We start from the raw sequence: 18,836 nt of genomic DNA on the forward strand, positions 1-18,836 counted from the left end.
AAACAGTTGTGGCATGCATGTAGATTTGCGCCAAATATGTCGGAGATGCGATTGCGATTAACTAGATATTATCTTCAGTGCTATGTTAATGTATTTCTTATTTTTGCTCTTCAAATTGTGCTTTTCTGTGTTATCGTGTGAAATATTGTGACAATTATGGCGTGTGAAAAACGTAATACTATACTCCAAAGTAAACTGAGAAATGACAGTGAAGACGAAAGCAGTGTATTAGCGCCACCGTGAATTAGCTAAAGTTCAGCATAGTAATTTGGTAATTCTGCATAAGGAAATGGAGCGGGTGGCAAATAATGGTGTAGACAGTGAAACAAGTGTTGGTGTCACCGCCAGACACCACAGTTGCTAGGTGGTAGCCTTTAAATCGGCCGCGGTCCGGTAGTATACGTCGGATCCGCCTGTCGCCACTATCAGTGGCTGCAGACCGAGCGCCGCCACACGGCAAGTCTAGAGAGACTTCCTAGCACTCGCCCCAGTTCTACAGCTGACTTTGCTAGCGACGGTTCACTGACTTCTACGCTCGCATTTGCCGAGACGATAGTTAGCATAGCCTTCAGCTACGATATTTGCTACGACCTAGCAAGGTGCCATGATCAGTTTCTATTGATATTGTAAATGATGTACCGTCAAGAGCGACGTTCGTCATTAATGGATTAAAGTTAAGCATTCGACCAGCTACGTCCGTTTTTCTCAATTCTAATTCCCTTGTCATGTTCCAGACCTCACGCCAGCCTGCGTGAGCTAAAACGGGTGCATTTCGGCCTCCTTTAGTAACATGGTGTTTGCTCTCCTGCCAAACACAACATTGGCGACAAGAGTAAAAGTGTTCTTATCGATATTTCCCTGATTTACTTGTCTAATGGCTTCGCCACAATCTGCAGATGTACTGTCCGAATTTTATCGCTTACAGATTCAGCTGACGCCGGCCTTACTGGAGGCCCTTGGACAGCTCGTCCAGGGTCAACGTGCAATGCAAAACGATGCGGCAGCAGCCGCTTCACCGCTTACGCAGCCACAACAAGCTGTTGCACCCACATTTCGACCGTTTGATGCTGCACTGGAAAGCTGGACGGAGTGGTCACGCCAATTTGGATTCCATCTCGCCGCCTACAGAATTCAAGGTAACGAGCGGCAGCCTTATCTGTTGTCTTCTGTCGGCGTGAATACGTACCGTGTGATAGTCAAATAGTTCCCCGACGCGACGTAGCAACTCCGTCCTACGAAGAAATTTTGTCTGCGTTAGATGCATATTTCAAAGAATCACTCAATGTGCTTGCCAAACGGTATACCTTCTTCCGTACAAAACGTACGGCAGGTCAGACTAATCGGGAGTGGGTTGCCATCTTGCAAGGCCTTACTAGGGATTGTACTTTTGAGTGTCAATGTGGACTCCCTTATTCAGATACTATGGTACGTGATGCGATTGCACAGAACATTTCTGAAGTTCGTCTAAGTGAACAGATTTTGAAACTAGTTAATCCCTCCCTTCAACAAGTGATGGACATATTGGATCGGCAGGACACACTTGATTTCGCTCAGGAATCATCTGAAACTTCGCCAGCAGTGTGTCAGGTTAACCGGCCCGCCGGGCGAACTGCACGGAGCAGTAAACAGTCAACGGCCGCGCCGCTGCCGCCAGGCTCTCAGCCATGTGTACCGCGACGGCAAGCAAATGCAGTGATCAAATCATGCCCGCGATGTGCTACTAAACATTCGCGTGAGAATTGCCCGTCACGCCAAGCTATTTGCTTTTATTGTAATAAAAAAGGACATGTTCAGAGTGTTTGCCAGAAAAAGCTTCGATCGGAAGCTCAAACGCGTTCCAGGCCCTTTGCTTCGCGCCGGAATCGGAATCGAACCAAGGATACTGAGGCTCGCGAAACTTCGCCCATGGAAATTCATGTAGTTCATTCCACTCCGCCCAGTGCCACTGTCTCTAACAGTGACTGTGTTAGTCCCAAAAGTAGTGTGGGTCGACTTCGCCGGAACTCCCGTCAAGTCGCAAGTGATTACGTACCAGTGTAAGTTCACGTTGCACGAGACAGTCGCTCTTGTCGTCAGCAGGACCATTAACTTTTTGTCGACTTGGACATTAACGGCAAAGTGATATCATTCCAGGTCGATACCGGAGCTGCAGTTTCTCTGATCAATCAAGACACTTACAAACTGCGGGAACACCTCCGTTGCGTGCCACAAATGTTAAGTTAACTAGCTATTCCGGACAAAAGATCCCTGTGTTAGGACAGTGCAGCCTTCTTGCAACATACAAAGGACAAACAAAACTTGTGTCATTATTCGTCCTCCGTTCTTCTTCTGCAGTGAGCTTGTTTGGTTTCGATTTATTTCAGTTGTTTAACTTGTCTATAGTATATCAGGTCCTATCAGTGAACCAGACGGTGCCTTCAGTGTTTCTCGTCGATGTGAAGAATTTGCAGACATTTTTGCACTGGGCCTCGGTTGCGCTAAGAACTAAAAGCACATTTGGAACTGAAAGTAAGCGCGCTACCGAAACTTCTCAGAGCGCGCAATGTTCCCCACGCATTGCGTGATGAGGTCAAAAACACATTACACGATTTGGAATCACAAGGTGTAGTTGAACGTGTGCAGGCTTCTCTCTGGCCATCACCCTTAGTAATTTGGCCAAAACCTTCCGGAAAATTTAGACTTTGTGTGGACTTTAAGGCAACAGTGAATCCACAACTAGTGATTGCAACTTTTCCTTTACCCCGTTCGGAAGATCTTTTTGACAAACTGTTCCCGGGTAATTATTTTTCGACGTTGGACCTAGCAGATGCGTACTTGCAAATACCGGTGGACGACGAATCCCAGCGCGTTTTGGTGGTTGACACGCATCTTGAGTTGTATCGATTCAAATGACTGCCATTCGGGCGTGCATCCGCCCCTACATTGTTTCAGCAATATCTACAAACTGTTTGTGCATCGGTCCCTACTGCAGCAAATTATCTGGACGATATTGTGATCTCATGAAAGATGGAAGAAGAACATTTGGCCAATCTCAGAAAATTATTTCAGGTCTTGCGACAAAATGGTCTTCGCTTGCGGAACGACAAATGTGTGTTTTTTGCTCGGGACTTGCCATACCTGGGACATGTAATCAATGCCCAAGGCATGCATCCCAGTCCCACGCACATTCGTGTCATACAAGTCTTGACTTCGCCGCAGAATTTGAAGCAGTTACAGAGTGTGCTGGGAAAAATTAATTATTATTGCCGTTATATACCACACGCCTCTTCCATTTCAGCTCCGCTTCATCGCTTAGGCCGTAAGGGTGTTCCGTTCGTCTGGACGACGGAATGCGAATGCGCCTTTCGCCAGTTGAAATCGGCGTTGCTTTCCAATACTTGCCTTACGCCATTCGATCCCCAGAAGCCCCTTTTGTTGATGGTGGATGCATCGGATTTCAGCATCGGTGCTGTGCATGCACACAGATGGATCGCACGATCGCCCTATTGCCTTTGCGTCCAAATTGCTCTCGTCTCCTCAAACAAATTATTCACAGATCGAAAAGGAAGCATTGGCTCTCGTATTTGGTGTTACAAAGTTTCATAATTTCTTGTGTGGTTGTCACTTTACCATAATCACAGACCACAAACCTTGACATCGCTTTTTCATCCGCCCAAGCCTGTACCTACACGTACAGTGCAGAAATTCATTCGCTGGTCTATTTTCCTCTCGCAGTACCGTTACGATATCTTGTATCAGTCCACTGCTAAGCACGGAAACTCCAATGCGTTGTCACGGTTGCCTGTTGCTGAGGATAGGGCATTCGATTCGTCCGAACTTGCTTGCATATTCATTGATGCGGAAACCGATGGCGTGGTCGGATCGTTTCCGATTGATTTTCGTCATGTTCTAAACATTCATGGTGGTGTCTGTTTGTTCTATATCGTGTCTCCCTACCACTTTCGCGCCAACGACGCTCTGAGCGTGATTTTTAGGGAATTGACTAGTTTGAACCTGGGACCTGTTGCTGGTAAGGAGACGCCAGACCACACATGACATGTAGAATTGAGAAGAGTTCAGTGAGACTAGCGATGATATAACCAAATACTAAATGATCTCAGCGTCAGCTCCACTGCACTCCCTGTAAAAGAATCTTAATACTAACTAAATTTAGTGGAAAGGTTTCAAGGCTTTCCTATTTGTAATTAGCTGGTAAAATAACGTCGAAAAAGCAGTTAAATTTACCATTGGAAATTTTATTCTACTCACGAAACATCGTTTATAAATTGCACTATTGATAAAAAGAAATGTTTTAATGCAGGATGGTAAAAACCAACTGCGTTCAACAAAAATGTGAACGAATATTCCCTGAATGGGTTTCCAAGTTCTACAATCGATCGAAGGATGACCTATGCCATATCACATCTATAATCTAGGTTTAATTTAAGTTTCACAAAAGAGAAAACTATCAAAATGGTCTACAGTGACCCTCAATTATCTTTAATTACTTATTTAACTTGTCGTAAGTTACAGTGGCTGATGTGGCTTCTCAATAACTATATAAAAGAAAAATCATCGCGTATCAGATCTGTTCTTCAAGTGGCAAATGTGAACACCATGAGTTTTAATTAACGATCGACACTAGTATTACGCAAAAAAGGGGTGTTACAGATGAGTCTTCTGCAGGTCTGAGTGAAGCCTTATATGCTCAAAAATGCGGCATCGCGTGCGTTCATTACCTTGTCGGTGTTTAGGCAGCGTCAGGGCGACAGCGGCCGGCGCAGCAGCCATCCAGCTCGCCGTCTCGGAACCAACTCCCCCCTTAACTTCTCCTTAATACAATTTATCGAAGTTAGTTTAAAATAAAACTATCTGGCTATGTTTTCATCTGACCAATCAGAGTCTCAATTTTAACCTTAAGCTCCGCCTACAAAAATTCTGTCTATGCAATGAGAAACGTTATACTTTTCGTGGTGGGGCAATGTTTTTAAAGTTTGCAACGTAACAGAGACGCTAAAAAGGCTCACGCTAAAACCTCCAGCTGGTGTGGTCCTTTTAGCGTTATCGTGAGATCTATACTGTTCTTCTGGAGGGCTCTATCTTTTAACATGGGCTGGAGGATTGTCCTAATGTAACAGACACGCGAAAAAGTCTCACGCTTAAACTTGTGGGTGGTAGTGGCCCTTTTTGTGTTATCGTAAGATCTGTACTGCTTTTCTGGAGGGCTCTAGCTTTTAACATGGGCTGGGGGTTGTCCTTGACGTACCTGAGACGCCAAATAGTCTCACGCTAAAACGTGCTGGTTGTGTAGTCGTACAGGTAGGCTCGCGGCGTGGGTGCCCAGACCCTCCCTTATCGTAGGGCCTTCTAGCTTAACACGGTTCTTTTCTCGGCTTCTGTCCTCGTTTCTCCCCTCGAAACTGCATCTGCCTCACGGTGGGAAGGTACGACATGCATTTAAGCATTCTTGTGTTAGTCTGTGGTATTCCATTTGCTCACTCGTTACTCGTATTACTTTGGTTAATTTAATGTCACGATTTATTCGGAGCTATGTGACATACTAGTAGATTTGCTTATTATCTCAGGGTTTTCATGGAAGGTGTTGGATTTGCCTGACACCTTACAGTGTAGCTACAGCCACAGCTGCCGACCCTGTCCTTGCTCCCGTTTTGCGTTTTGTTGCTACGCAATGGCCCTTGTCAAAGTCACGGATCGGGGACCTGTTGGTTCGCCGATTTTTTGCTCAAAGGAGAGACTTTTTGTTCGACTTGGTGTTTTGCTGTTGCGTTCTGATAATGATCAGTCCAGGGTCGTGGTGCCACATTCATTACAGTCCTCTGTCTTACAGCTTCTCCACCGAGGACATTGGGGTATAGTGAGAACGAAACAACTTGCTCGTCAGCACTGTACATGGTTCGGAATCGATGCCGCAATTACGAATATGTGCTCTTCATGCATGGTGTGTGCCGAACAACAATAAGACCACTGCGGAAATTTTTTCCATGGCCAAAAGCCACTTCCCCTTGGCAACGCTTACACATCGATTTTGCTGGTCCATTCTGGAAAGCTCGATGGCTGGTTGTGGTAGATTCATTCAGTAATTTTCCTTTTGTTGTCCGGATGTCTTCCACGACGTCATCTGCTACTATCCAAGCGTTATCCGCTATCTTTTGCATTGAGGGTCCTCCACAGACTATTGTTTCCGACAATGGCCCACAATTAATGTCCGCAGAATTTCAGTCACCCTGCAAGGCCAATGGTATACAACATCTGACGTCCACGCCGTTTGCGCCACAGTCAAACGGTGCCGCTGAACGATTGGTCATGACTTCTTTCAAGTCACACATGTTGAAGTTAAAAGAGTCGCATTCTTGGGAGGACGCGTTATTGCTCTTTTTGTCCTTGTATCGTTCTCAGTACCGAGATGGTCGCTCGCCGGCTGAGTTGCTCCACGGTCGTCATCATCGAACCTTAATGTCTTTCCTACATCCGCCGCTTCAGGTTCCTGTGCAGCAACAGACACCTGCTTTTGCTACAGGCGACGTTGTCTACTATCGCCACTACCGAGGTTCACGGCGTTGACTGGAAGGGCTCATTCTTCGCTGCCTCGGACGCGCTACGCATCTGGTTTTGGGGGCCTCTGGTGAGGTGCGTCGGCAATTCAATCAGCTGCGTCTCTGTCGTTGCACGGGATCTGCCGCTCCCCGTCTGATTTCAGCGACGGTGCCGTCCGGTCAGCACCTTGGGGACCCATCTACTCAGCCCCAGGTGTTACCGACGCTGCCTTCCATTTTGCCCCATGGCGACGCGCCGCCGCCACCGCCGCAGCCGCCGCCTGTTCTCCCGCCGGCGGCGCCCGCAGTGGACGCGTCGCTGCAACCGCCGGGCGCCTCCCTGGGTCACGCGCCGCCGATCGCTTCCCGTGACCAGCTGTCCTCCGACATGGAACTGTTGCCCGCTCCGGACCATATGTAGTCTTTGCCCGTCGGGTGCCCCGGCCCGATGGAGGTCGACCCTTCGGCCCCTCCTGTCTCTCTACGGGCGCATACACCGCATGTTAGGGAGGAGGTTTTCAGGCGTTTACTAGCTCCCCGCGGTCCGAATGGCAGGTGGCGGGTGGCACAGCCTCGCCTGGTGTTAGGCTTCCCACCTCGTCGCATACGGCAACATGGGGTCTTCCCCACGGCAGGCGGAAGCCTTATGCCACAACCGTACGCCGATTTGCGGGGGAGATATGTGGTGTTACCGCCAGACAACACACTTGCTAGGTGGTAGCCTTTAAATCGGCCGCGGTCCGGTAGTATACGTCGGACCCGCATGTCGCCACTATCAGTGCTTGCAGACCGAGCGCCGCCACACGGCAAATCTAGAGAGACTTTCTAGCACTCGCCCCAGTTGTACAGCCGATTTTGCTAGCGATGATTCACTAACTTCTACGCTCGCATTTGCCGAGACGATAGTTAGCATAGCCTTTGCTACGTTATTTGCTGCGACCTTGCAAGGCGCCATTATCACTAATATTGATATTGTAAATCATGTACCGTCAAGAGCGACGTTTGTCATTAATGGATTAAAGTTAATTATTCTCCCAGCTACGTCCGTTTTTCTCAATTCTAATTCCCTTGTCATGTTCCAGACCTCCCGCCACCCTGCGTGAGCTAAAACGCGTGCATTTCAGCCTCCTTTAGTAACACGTTGTTGGTTCTCCTGCCAAGCACAACACCAGTAGTGAACAGGGAAGCATTATCGATCGATCAGTCTTCAACAGCTCGCCTCAGGATTCCGAAATGACAGAGCACAATATTGCAAATTCTGTAGACTCAGGTTTTGGGTCCTCACCGTTTTCTCAAATAAGTCAAGACACATTTTCTGCTTGTCAAAACGTGAATGTTGGCGGTGAAAATGCACTGCCAAAAAGCATAGAGAAACAGATTCATGACACTAATACATTATTATTGCAATTAATGCAACAAATGCAACAATGGAACAAAATCTTGGGAAGTTAGACACCACGCATGAACAAACACGTGAAGATTTAACTACTGTGTTACATAACATTGAACCGATATGTCAAAAAGGCTGTAATGACGTAAAAACGCAATTCTGTGAGCATTATCAACGTGTTTTTTCGCGGTATGAAAATGCATTACTGACTCACGAAGCAGCCCTAAAAGAACTGCAAACTATTGTTCATGAAAATCACGACACCCTGAGAGCTAAAACTTAAAGGACACAGTAGATACGACTTCAACACAATTGCACACTCTGAAACTTGGTTCAGAAAAAAAAGAAACGTAGGAAATGAGTTCACTATCGGAGAAAGCAGCCGAACTTTCGGATCAGCTCACTAACTTAACTACAAAGGTAGATGATGATCTGAATGATACAAGACCTGTAGCCTTCACTGACACAGAAGAGTATGAACAAATTGGAAAATTCTAACAAAATCAAAATCAAATTAATACGTAATACCAAAGAGAAATCCGGGAAGTCCACGATCAGTTGACGCAGGTAATACAAGAATTACATATCTCAGAGGACACTCGCGCACCAATACGGGAAGAGGTATATAGAAATACGGAACAGCCATAAAATAATAACTCAGAGCACTTCGGAAGTTATGAAATAAATTGGCAAGGTACACCGAATTTTGTGATGGAACCGCCGAAAAGAAGTAACAATGCCTGAGTCGCGAATCGCCGACATGATGATTTTGACTATAAGCTGCTTATTACTACACGTAAATTCAAAACATTTAAGAATTCCGGCAACGACATTCATCCACAAGCGTGGCTTTATTAGTTCTCTCATTGTTTTCCTACCAACTGGTAATTAGAGCACAGATTAGAATTTATGTTTGGCTATTTAGAGAATCAACCAGCTGTAATAATGTGATCTGTCATTCACGATTGTCACAGTGAAGGAGAATTTTATCATGCCTTCCTCTCAGCATATTGGTCTCAAGCTACACAAGACCGAGTAAAACATAGCATCATAATGATGAAAAATTTTGGACAGTCTGAATTTTCCAGTCTTGCAAATAGTTGGAAGTCTTACATAAGAATCAGTATCTGTCAAACCGGTACAGCCCCTCAGAACTCAACCGCATTTGCTTAATCAAAGTGGCTGAACATTTACGACACATTATTTTGGCAGGACGTTGCAAAGACGACATTGAAGCTCTTCACGGACTGTTACAAGAATTGGAAATTGACACTGACAATCGCGGAACTCGAAAACAGGAGTACAGCAATTACAGGTCACATCCCTCACAATTCCGCGATGACAGAAATAATAACTGGACACGAAAAGGCTATTCTTACAACGCAAATAGTGAACAAAACAGACACCACCCATATGATAACCACTGGCAGTGTAATAGTTACCAAGAAAGATCGCATTTCCGTAGTAATGAATATGACAGAGACAATCGTAGAAACAGACAATATGGGAATCAGAACTATTATTATCACGGGAGACAGAATAACTTCGGACGCAACTGTCCACCGTGCAGCGATAATTCTGGGAGAAATTCCCCAGCAATCAACCGACAAGAAAGAAACTACAGGCACTACCGACATGACGACATACGATATAATCATAACGACAGAATTGAATTTCATCAGAATTGGCGGGATTCAAACAGGGCTGGGCCCTCTCGGCAAGGTGAATTTGTAGAAGTTAGATCTCCAAATCCCAATAACGACGCGTGCCAACAAAGAGACAGACAATGACGTGCGCCGGCTGGCTCAGAGAAAAATAATATAGACGCTAACCTTGAGAAATATTCCAATATTCTATACCGACGTATAAAACATGATACTTGCTTTGAAGTTGAAACTCTGAGTATTAGGAAAAGTAAAGGACTTTGCTATAAAATTTTTCACTTCACGGTACTAGTACTCTTTGTCACACTTAGAAACTGTTAACATGCAACTATGTTTTAAAATCAACTATCCAGTCTAGAACCTAGGGAACATATTTAGACTAATTACGAATGCATTGTTATAGTGAACAGACGACACAGTGTTATTGTGTGTGTACATTCTTGCTTGTTAGTTGCACGATTACGTAACGACTATAAGGCTTACATACTTAGAACATATACCAGTACTGCTAATGACATTGTAGTGCTACATTTTGGTTTATTTGAAAATACATTCTGGATTTAAAGCACTTTTTGAGAGATACCAGATGACATAGTGGTTTGTTTATTTAACAGCTACACGATTATATGACGACGCTACTAATGTGTGACACAATTTACATTCTTGCTTTTGCGGTGTATCTTTTTGATATCTGCACACTTTTTCTGAATTCTTCTGGAAAGTAAAACATGTTTTACTAGTAACTTTAGTGCTATAGCCACAATGAGACAGCCTTTTCTATAGCACAACAATACGTTACTGCACAGTACATTCTTCATCACGGCAATATGCGTAATAACTAAGATATCTATACGCAAAGCATTTCACTTTTGTTTATGAGGAGGTGAGTACATTGACTTCAGCGGAAGTTTTCTTACAGAGGACGATAACTACGACCGCTCCACAGAATTATCTTACAGCAAGACGCACATTTAGCGCTACAGGACACGCATTTGAGTGATTAATTTTGTACTTCAAAATTATTTTTAAATATTTTGGAATTACAGTGATACAAAGGTTTTCCGTGATACTTTTCATTCCATTGCTGTAATCTGTAACACCTGAGGGTATATTTACATTAATCCGCAGTGGGGTACATGCTTACTTTGTGTACCATATGTTTGGCAAGAACAAGGAGCCCTAGCTAATATGGTATTTACTTATACAACTTTACACATCGGTACCATATTCTTCTAACACAAAACTACACAGCTATCTGATTATTTAACAGAGAAAGAAAATTTTTTTTTTACTACATAAGTGACAGATGTTTACATAACTACACAGTTGGATAACTTCACACTTATGAAATTGTAGTTTGTATGTACTTTGTGAACTGTTCGTACATTTTTCGGAACCATTGTGATACTATGAGAACTTTGAATGATGTGTTTGGAATGGGATCATGATTTTTAAAGTACGTTTGAGCGGAGAATTTTTCTTACGTCTTGAAATAATTGAACGAAGCTGTGAAGATTTTGAGGTATGACTGATCTGTTATGATGTTATTATTATGATGACGATGTGTATCATGCTGTTGAGGTATGTTTATGAACAATAAGCTGATGCTAGATGAGGAATATGATTATGCTAGGTATTTATTATGATGAAATAATGACAAAGTGTCGACTAATATGTACATGTGTAAGAAGGTAAGGAATGATGAGTAGTGGTTAGGCACTCTGATTTGTGAAAACGGGTGTTGCAAACGAAGAATCGTTCTTTAAGAGTTATGAATGTGAGTACATGAGTGAATGTTTCACAATGCTGGCGAAAATTTTTTGGACACTGTTATATTTATAGGATTTCGTTTCTACACATTAGTAACGCAAATTCTCGACCTGTGAAATTTTTATATGAGACTGCCACTACAGCGGGGACTGATGTCTTAAATACACTCCTGGAAATTGAAATAAGAACACCGTGAATTCATTGTCCCAGGAAGGGGAAACTTTATTGACACATTCCTGTGGTCAGATACATCACATGATCACACTGACAGAACCACAGGCACATAGACACAGGCAACAGAGCATGCACAATGTCGGCACTAGTACAGTGTATATCCACCTTTCGCAGCAATGCAGGCTGCTATTCTCCCATGGAGACGATCGTAGAGATTCTGGATGTAGTCCTGTGGAACGGCTTGCCATGCCATTTCCACCTGGCGCCTCAGTTGGACCAGCGTTCGTGCTGGACGTGCACACCGCGTGAGACGACGCTTCATCCAGTCCCAAACATGCTCAATGGGGGACAGATCCGGAGATCTTGCTGGCCAGGGTAGTTGACTTACACCTTCTAGGGCACGTTGGGTGGCACGGGATACATGCGGACGTGCATTGTCCTGTTGGAACAGCAAGTTCCCTTGCCGGTCTAGGAATGGTAGAACTATGGGTTCGATGACGGTTTGAATGTACCGTGCACTATTCAGTGTCCCCTCGACGATCACCAGAGGTGTACGGCCAGTGTAGGAGATCACTCCCCACACCATGATGCCGGGTGTTGGCCCTATGTGCCTCGGTCGCATGCAGCCCTGAGTGTGGCGCTCACCTGCACGGCGCCAAACACGCATACGACCATCATTGGCACCAAGGCAGAAGCAACTCTCATCGCTGAAGACGACACGTCTCCATTCGTCCCTCCATTCACGCCTGTCGCGACACCACTGGAGGCGGGCTGCACGATGTTGGGGCGTGAGTGGAAGACGGCCTAACGGTGTGCGTGACCGTAGCCCAGCTTCATGGAGACGGTTGCGAATGGTCCTCGCCGATACCCCAGGAGCAACAGTGTCCCTAATTTGCTGGGAAGTGGCGGTGCGGTCCCCTACGGCACTGTGTAGGATCCTACGGTCTTGGCGTGCATCCGTGCGTCGCTGCGGTCCGGTCCCAGGTCGACGGGCACGTGCACCTTCCGCCGACCACTGGCGACAACATCGCCGACCGCTGGCGACAACATCGATGTACGGTGGAGACCTCACGCCCCACGTGTTGAGCAATTCGGCGGTACGTCCACCCGGCCTCCCGCATGCCCAATATACGCCCTCGCTCAAAGTCCGTCAACTGCACATACGGTTCACGTCCACGCTGTCGCGGCATGCTACCAGTGTTAAAGACTGCGATGGAGCTCCGTATGCCACGGCAAACTGGTTGACACTGACGGTGGCGGCGCACAAATGCTGCGCAGCTAGCGCCATTCGACGGCCAACACCGCAGTTCCTGGTGTGTCCGCTGTGCCGTGCGTGTGATCATTGCTTGTACAGCCCTCTCGCAGTGTCCGGAGCAAGTATGGTGGGTCTGACACACCGGTGTCAATGTGTTCTTTTTCCCATTTGCAGGCATGTCTTTCGGTAAAGAAGGTAGGTCACCTTGATGTAATGCACTGTAAGCACCCAGCTGCATGATTGTCGCCTGAAAAAAAGCCATTAGTGTGTGCCTTTCAGAGGCACAGGCGGAGAAAAAAGGAGGACATTATCTTCACCATTGACATTTCTTTGTAGAAACAACGCAAATACGACACGCTCAAACTTAAAAACATATGATTACACTGTGGAGCTCTTAATTTATAATATTTACTGAAATGACTAATGAAATGATGAGAAACATTTTACATCTATTATCTTTCTAGTTGAGAGACTGCTCATTTTGTTTAATATCTAGTTTCTAGCCGCACTGCAACATTGGTTAAAATAAAATTTAATAGATATATTAATATAGTTATTTTATGCATACAGATCCAGTAAATAATAATTTTATGATCTACTTCCAAGAAAACGAGGGAACATGAATATACATCTCGCTTCCCAGGAATTGCATAAATATTTTTTTTACTATTTGGTAACTTGACTCCTAGAGAAAGTTCTCGTGATGCATCACACTAGTGTTAAGATGTGACGTAGGTATTAAACATGCCTTTTTTACTGTAATATTTTTTCTGCTTGAGCTTTTTAATGTTTAGGTATAAGTTACTGCATTTGCTCCTGCTGCTTGCCAGGTATAGTGCTCCTCAATTTCACTTTGTATTACTCTGTTAAACCAGTTTTACTACTGATTTAATTTTCTTGTTGCTGCACAGTGCCTTATACTAGTTGTAACATTGCAATTGTTTTGCTAATTTAGTTATACTGCAGCTTGCTTTGCCAATTCGCATTTTTTGTCATTGCTGTTTGTGTTAATTTGGTGTGTGTTGCTGCATTGCCTCATCCCTTAGTAGATATATATCTGAGCTCAGTAGATTTAAGTTAGCTTAAAAGGTGGAAGACTATAAAAAAACTAACTATGGAAAATAGGATTACAGAAAGCATGCTTGGATATAATTTTTTGCAGGAGCAAATGTTAAAATAAGAGGAAGATCTATGGAATGAAGTTTTGTGTTGGACTGCAGTACCAAATGTCATGCTGAAAACAAACCCTGTCCTGTCCTTTTGTGTTATTCCGCTATATGTTTGTGTACCCTTGTGTATTTGTGATTTTCCTGTCTTGATGTGTTTAGCTAATAAGATTTATGTTGTAGAATTTTTCTAGTACTAAGTTACATTCACAATGATGAGGAATGATGTTATCCTCAAACATAATTTGCGTTTATAATATGTTATTTACTTTGTAAAGATGTTTAAAAATTATTTATTGCGTTTTGTTTTAATGCTTTCGTGTGAAGTTCATGTTTTGAAAGTTATTCACATCTTTTATGTATTTACTTATGTCATAATTCCTGTAAAACTGATGTATATGTTATTTCGATTCTTTTGTAAAGCCTGCATTGCCACAAATGTTATCTGTGTTATTACGTTCTTTGATGATGTATTTTGTACCTCTGTACTTGTATTCTTATGTTGTAAATTTATAATTGTATAGACACCACTTCTTCAAACTAACTTACATTTCTCTGCACACGTTTCAGTTGGTGTAGTATATGCACAATATGTGAAAAAAAGGACTGTTGGTGCTTGCACGTTTGTTGATAAATCAGCAAGGAACTGGTTAACAGCATTGCTGGTTCTAAGGACGTTCCAAAAATTTTTGTTAGTACACAAGTGGTGGTTTATGGACTTGCTATATTGTCCGCAAGACTTTTCGATGGTGATTGTGCACCTGTACAGTCGCAGCAGATGGCTGCTGGTTACCTCTACAAGGACTGCAGTGGGTCTGCACCTTTGATGACCCACCAATACCATTATTTCTACAAGGACTACAGTGGGTCTGCAAATTTGATGGTCCACCAATACCATACTCTCTACAGGACTACAGTGGGTCTGCTCTGTGATGACCTACCTACCGATATTCTTCAAAACTTCGACTGACTCTGTTGTGGGTTTGCTCTGTTGTGCCCATTACCTGTGTGCATGTCAAGAGTCAGCACTGTCTTTCCGTTGGAAGGACAACACTACTTCTTCAAGACTGCATGGAAATCCACTATTTCCGTATACATTTTCTGTTACTGCTCTCATTTTGAGAAAAACACTGCAATTTTACTGTGATGAGTGATCAGGACTGTCTTTATGGACTGTGAGAAAATTTTAGCTTTTGACCAATATTCTATCAAAAAGTGTGTTGTTATTGTAATTATGAAAATTTTTTCAACTCTGTATTGCCCACTGCCCAAAAAAATTTTTACAATTCTTTGTGGGTAGCATGGGGGCTATGTAAGTAGGCTGTTTAGGTTTTTTTTTAATTGGTAACTCCACGTAGCGCTCTGTATGAGAATCACTGGCTGTGCTGTGCGCAGTCTGTGGCTGGTTTGCATTGTTGTTTGCTATTGTAGTCTAGGACAGCTGGATGTGAACAGCGCGTAGCTCTGCGCAGTAGGAGGTGACCCGCCTTCAGTGGTGGATGTGGGGAGTGAGATGGCGGAGTTTTGAGAGCGGATGATCTGGACAGAGACAGTAAATTTGATATATTGGATATCATGGACTGATATAGAAGTTATGACTTTTGAACACTATTGAGGTAAAATACATTGTTTGTTCTCTATCAAAATCTTTCATTTGCTATGCCTATCAGTAGTTAGCGCCTTTAATTGTGAGAATCATTTATTTAGCGGGCAGTAGTGGCGCTCCCTGTATTGGAGTAGTTTGAGTAACGAAGATGTTTATGAGGTAAGTGATTTGTGAAAGGTATAGGCTAGGGTCATTCTTTTGTAGGGATTATTAAAAGTCAGATTGCGTTGCGCTAAAAATATTGTGTGTCAGTTTAGTGTTGATCAGAATAGGGAAAGGGTGAAATGTCTGCGTACATTCAGTTCTGCTCAGTTGTTTGAAAATCAAATAATGTAAGCGGTTTATCAGGCCAGTAATTCATTAATTTTTCTAAGGGGACGTTTCAAAGTGACTATATTGTACTCACGTCCTGACTAATGTCACATCCATATTACGTCGTTAGTGAACTTTCTTATAATTATTAAGTTAATTGATACAATAATAAGTGAAAAAGAGAAAGTAGGGCTCACATACGAACTCGATAAAAAAAACGAAAAAAAATATTAACCACGAACGAATTATCCAAATGGGTCGGAAATCGGTGGACGTATTGTCCATGTATGGGCAACAAATAATTACAGTTACGGTAAAATTGGACGATTTATTCAAGAGAAATATCTTAACGAATTGAGCAATTCAGCAACCCACTGGTCCACCTCTGTCTTTTATGCAAGCAGTTGTTTGCCCTTCAATTGATTGCTAGTGTTGTTGGATTGTTGGATGCTCTCTTGGAGATACCATGCCAAATTCTGTTAGTTCCTAGTTCGTTGGAAGGCCCTGCTCATAATGCTCCAAACGTTCTCAACTTGCTGGCAAAGTAGGTAAGCACGAAGACAAACACCAGAAACCCTCGTCGTGTGCGAAAAGGCATCATCTTCCTGATATGTAAGCCCAGTATGGCTTGCCATGATGTGCATCTAAACGGGGCATACAACATCGTCAACGTAACGCTGCGCTGCAGACGATCGGAGGATGCCAACCAACTGCTCCGAAAACAGGCCAGCAATTCTAGTTGTCGGTCCGTGGGATGGGTAACAGTCGGGCTGGCTGTTCAGTCGCTCTCTGGAACGTCTCCAGGCACGTCTTCCCTGGCCATCGGGTCTCAGTTCGAAGCGGGGCTCGTCACTGAAGACAATTCTACTCTGATCAGTGAGGCTGCATGATGAATGTGCCCGACAACACTGTAGACGGGTTTGTTGGCCTACAGAAGCCAGTGGCAGTCGGCGCAAGGTGTGCGGTGAGATCAGCCCCCTTTCTGTGACACACCTGTCTATGGCCCATGTGGTCACTGAAACACCAGCCGCACGTCGGATCCAAGAGAGTGGCGAAACGGCAGCTCTGAGCGCCTCTCTGACAACTGCTCGGTTCTCTCGATTCGCCGGTTACTCCAGACGGCTTGTTTGAGCCCGACAAAACGTCCTGTCTTAGATGCTAACATCTGTGTCTATCGTCCACGCACCACGCACCTCTCTGCGACGCGTAGTTACAGTCCAGCTTAGTACACTGAATGAAATTCGCAGTTTTTATGCCCAGGTATCGACTTGTGTCCTGTTTACTATCCTTGCCAGCTGCAAGGTAAAATTACACTGGAGTGTCACATATTCATCCATCGACAGCCAAGTTTACATTTCTGCAATTTTCGTCGATACCCGCATGAATATAAATTTGTGACATATTTGCATAACTTGTTCGTGGTACGTACGTTTTTCTTTTCCTTAGTGTAACATATAATTTCATCTTACTTTAATTTCCAGTACCACCGTCCGAAACGGGAGCTCCGTATCTTATTTCTAAAAATATGCAGCGAATTTTGCTGTCAGGTGTAGAAGAAATAGTGATGCATCTGAGATAGTTAAAGGAACGGCAGTTTTAAAATACCAGTAGAAAGGCCTGCTGAAGAGCATTAGAAAAGGTTCTCATTTGGATATTTTGAAGTTTTTTCCAAAGTAGGTACTAGGAGCTGATTATTCAAACACTGAAATAGCTTAGAGGATATGTAAGACAATCACAGTTACTGCAACATGTTGTGAAGGCAATTTGCGCCAGTTAAAGGCAGTAAAAAACTACCTAACGTCGAGTGTATCCGAAGTAGACTGTTCAGTTCAGATACGTTGCTGGCAGAATAAAACACAGCCGCTAAAACTGAATCCAGTAAAATAACCGATGAACTTCTTTACCTCAAAACAAGGAAATGGGAACTAAAATTATAATCAAAGCCAGTTTTTGGATACAAATATGTTCTCGACGCTTAGTGAAAGCTAGTTTTTGGAAAGAAATATGTTCTCGACACTTAATTTTAGCCTATTTTTTTCAAAAAATAATTTTGCCATACTAATACATTAAGAGAAACAAAGAATCTGTCTTAATTACTTTACACCTCACTACAATCTATGAGCAGTAGCTGACACAAAAAATAGAGAGAATTTCTTTTATTTCCCATTTTCTTAAAAATTGTACATGATTTGTGAATTATTTACAACCAAAGTCACCTCATTATTTGTCAGAAACATTTTTCATGTGATGCTGATGTCGTCTTCAATCCAAAGAATATTTCGATCTATACCGTGCAAGCGTTTTAATTTTTTCGTAACTACTGCAGCCTAAATCCATTTGAATCTGCTTACTTTATTCAGCCTTAATCTCCCTCTAGAGGTTTTATGCCCGAACACCTATTTCCATTACCAAACTAATAACTTCTTACTTCAGGATTTGCCCAAGCAACCGATTCCTTCTCTTAGTATTATTCTGCAAACATTTCTTTTTGCTAATTTGATTTATTTTTCTTCCATCCACCCATCTCATCATCGGAATCCTTCCACTACATAACATTTCAGAAGCTTCTATCTTTTTACAGTCGGAATTACTTTCAATTCATATTCATTTCCACACACGACTACACTCTACATGTACATCTACATTTATACTCCGCAAGCCACCCAACGGTGTGTGGCGGAGGGCACTTTACGTGCCAATGTCATTACCTCCCTTTCCTGATCCAGTCGCGTATGGTTCGCGGGAAGAACGAATGCCGGAAATCTTCCGTGTGCCCTCGAATCTCTCTAATTTTACATTCGTTAACTGCTCGGGAGGTATAAGTGGGGGGAAGCAATATATTCGACACCTCGTCCAGAAGCGCACTCTCTGGAAACGTGGACAGCAAGCTACACCGCGATGCAGAGCGCCTCTCATGCAGAGTCTGCCACTTGAGTTTGCCAAACATCTCCGTAACGATATCACGC

Source organism: Schistocerca gregaria, chromosome 3 (genome assembly GCF_023897955.1).
Source record: "Schistocerca gregaria isolate iqSchGreg1 chromosome 3, iqSchGreg1.2, whole genome shotgun sequence".
Classification (NCBI taxonomy): Eukaryota; Metazoa; Arthropoda; class Insecta; order Orthoptera; family Acrididae; genus Schistocerca; species Schistocerca gregaria.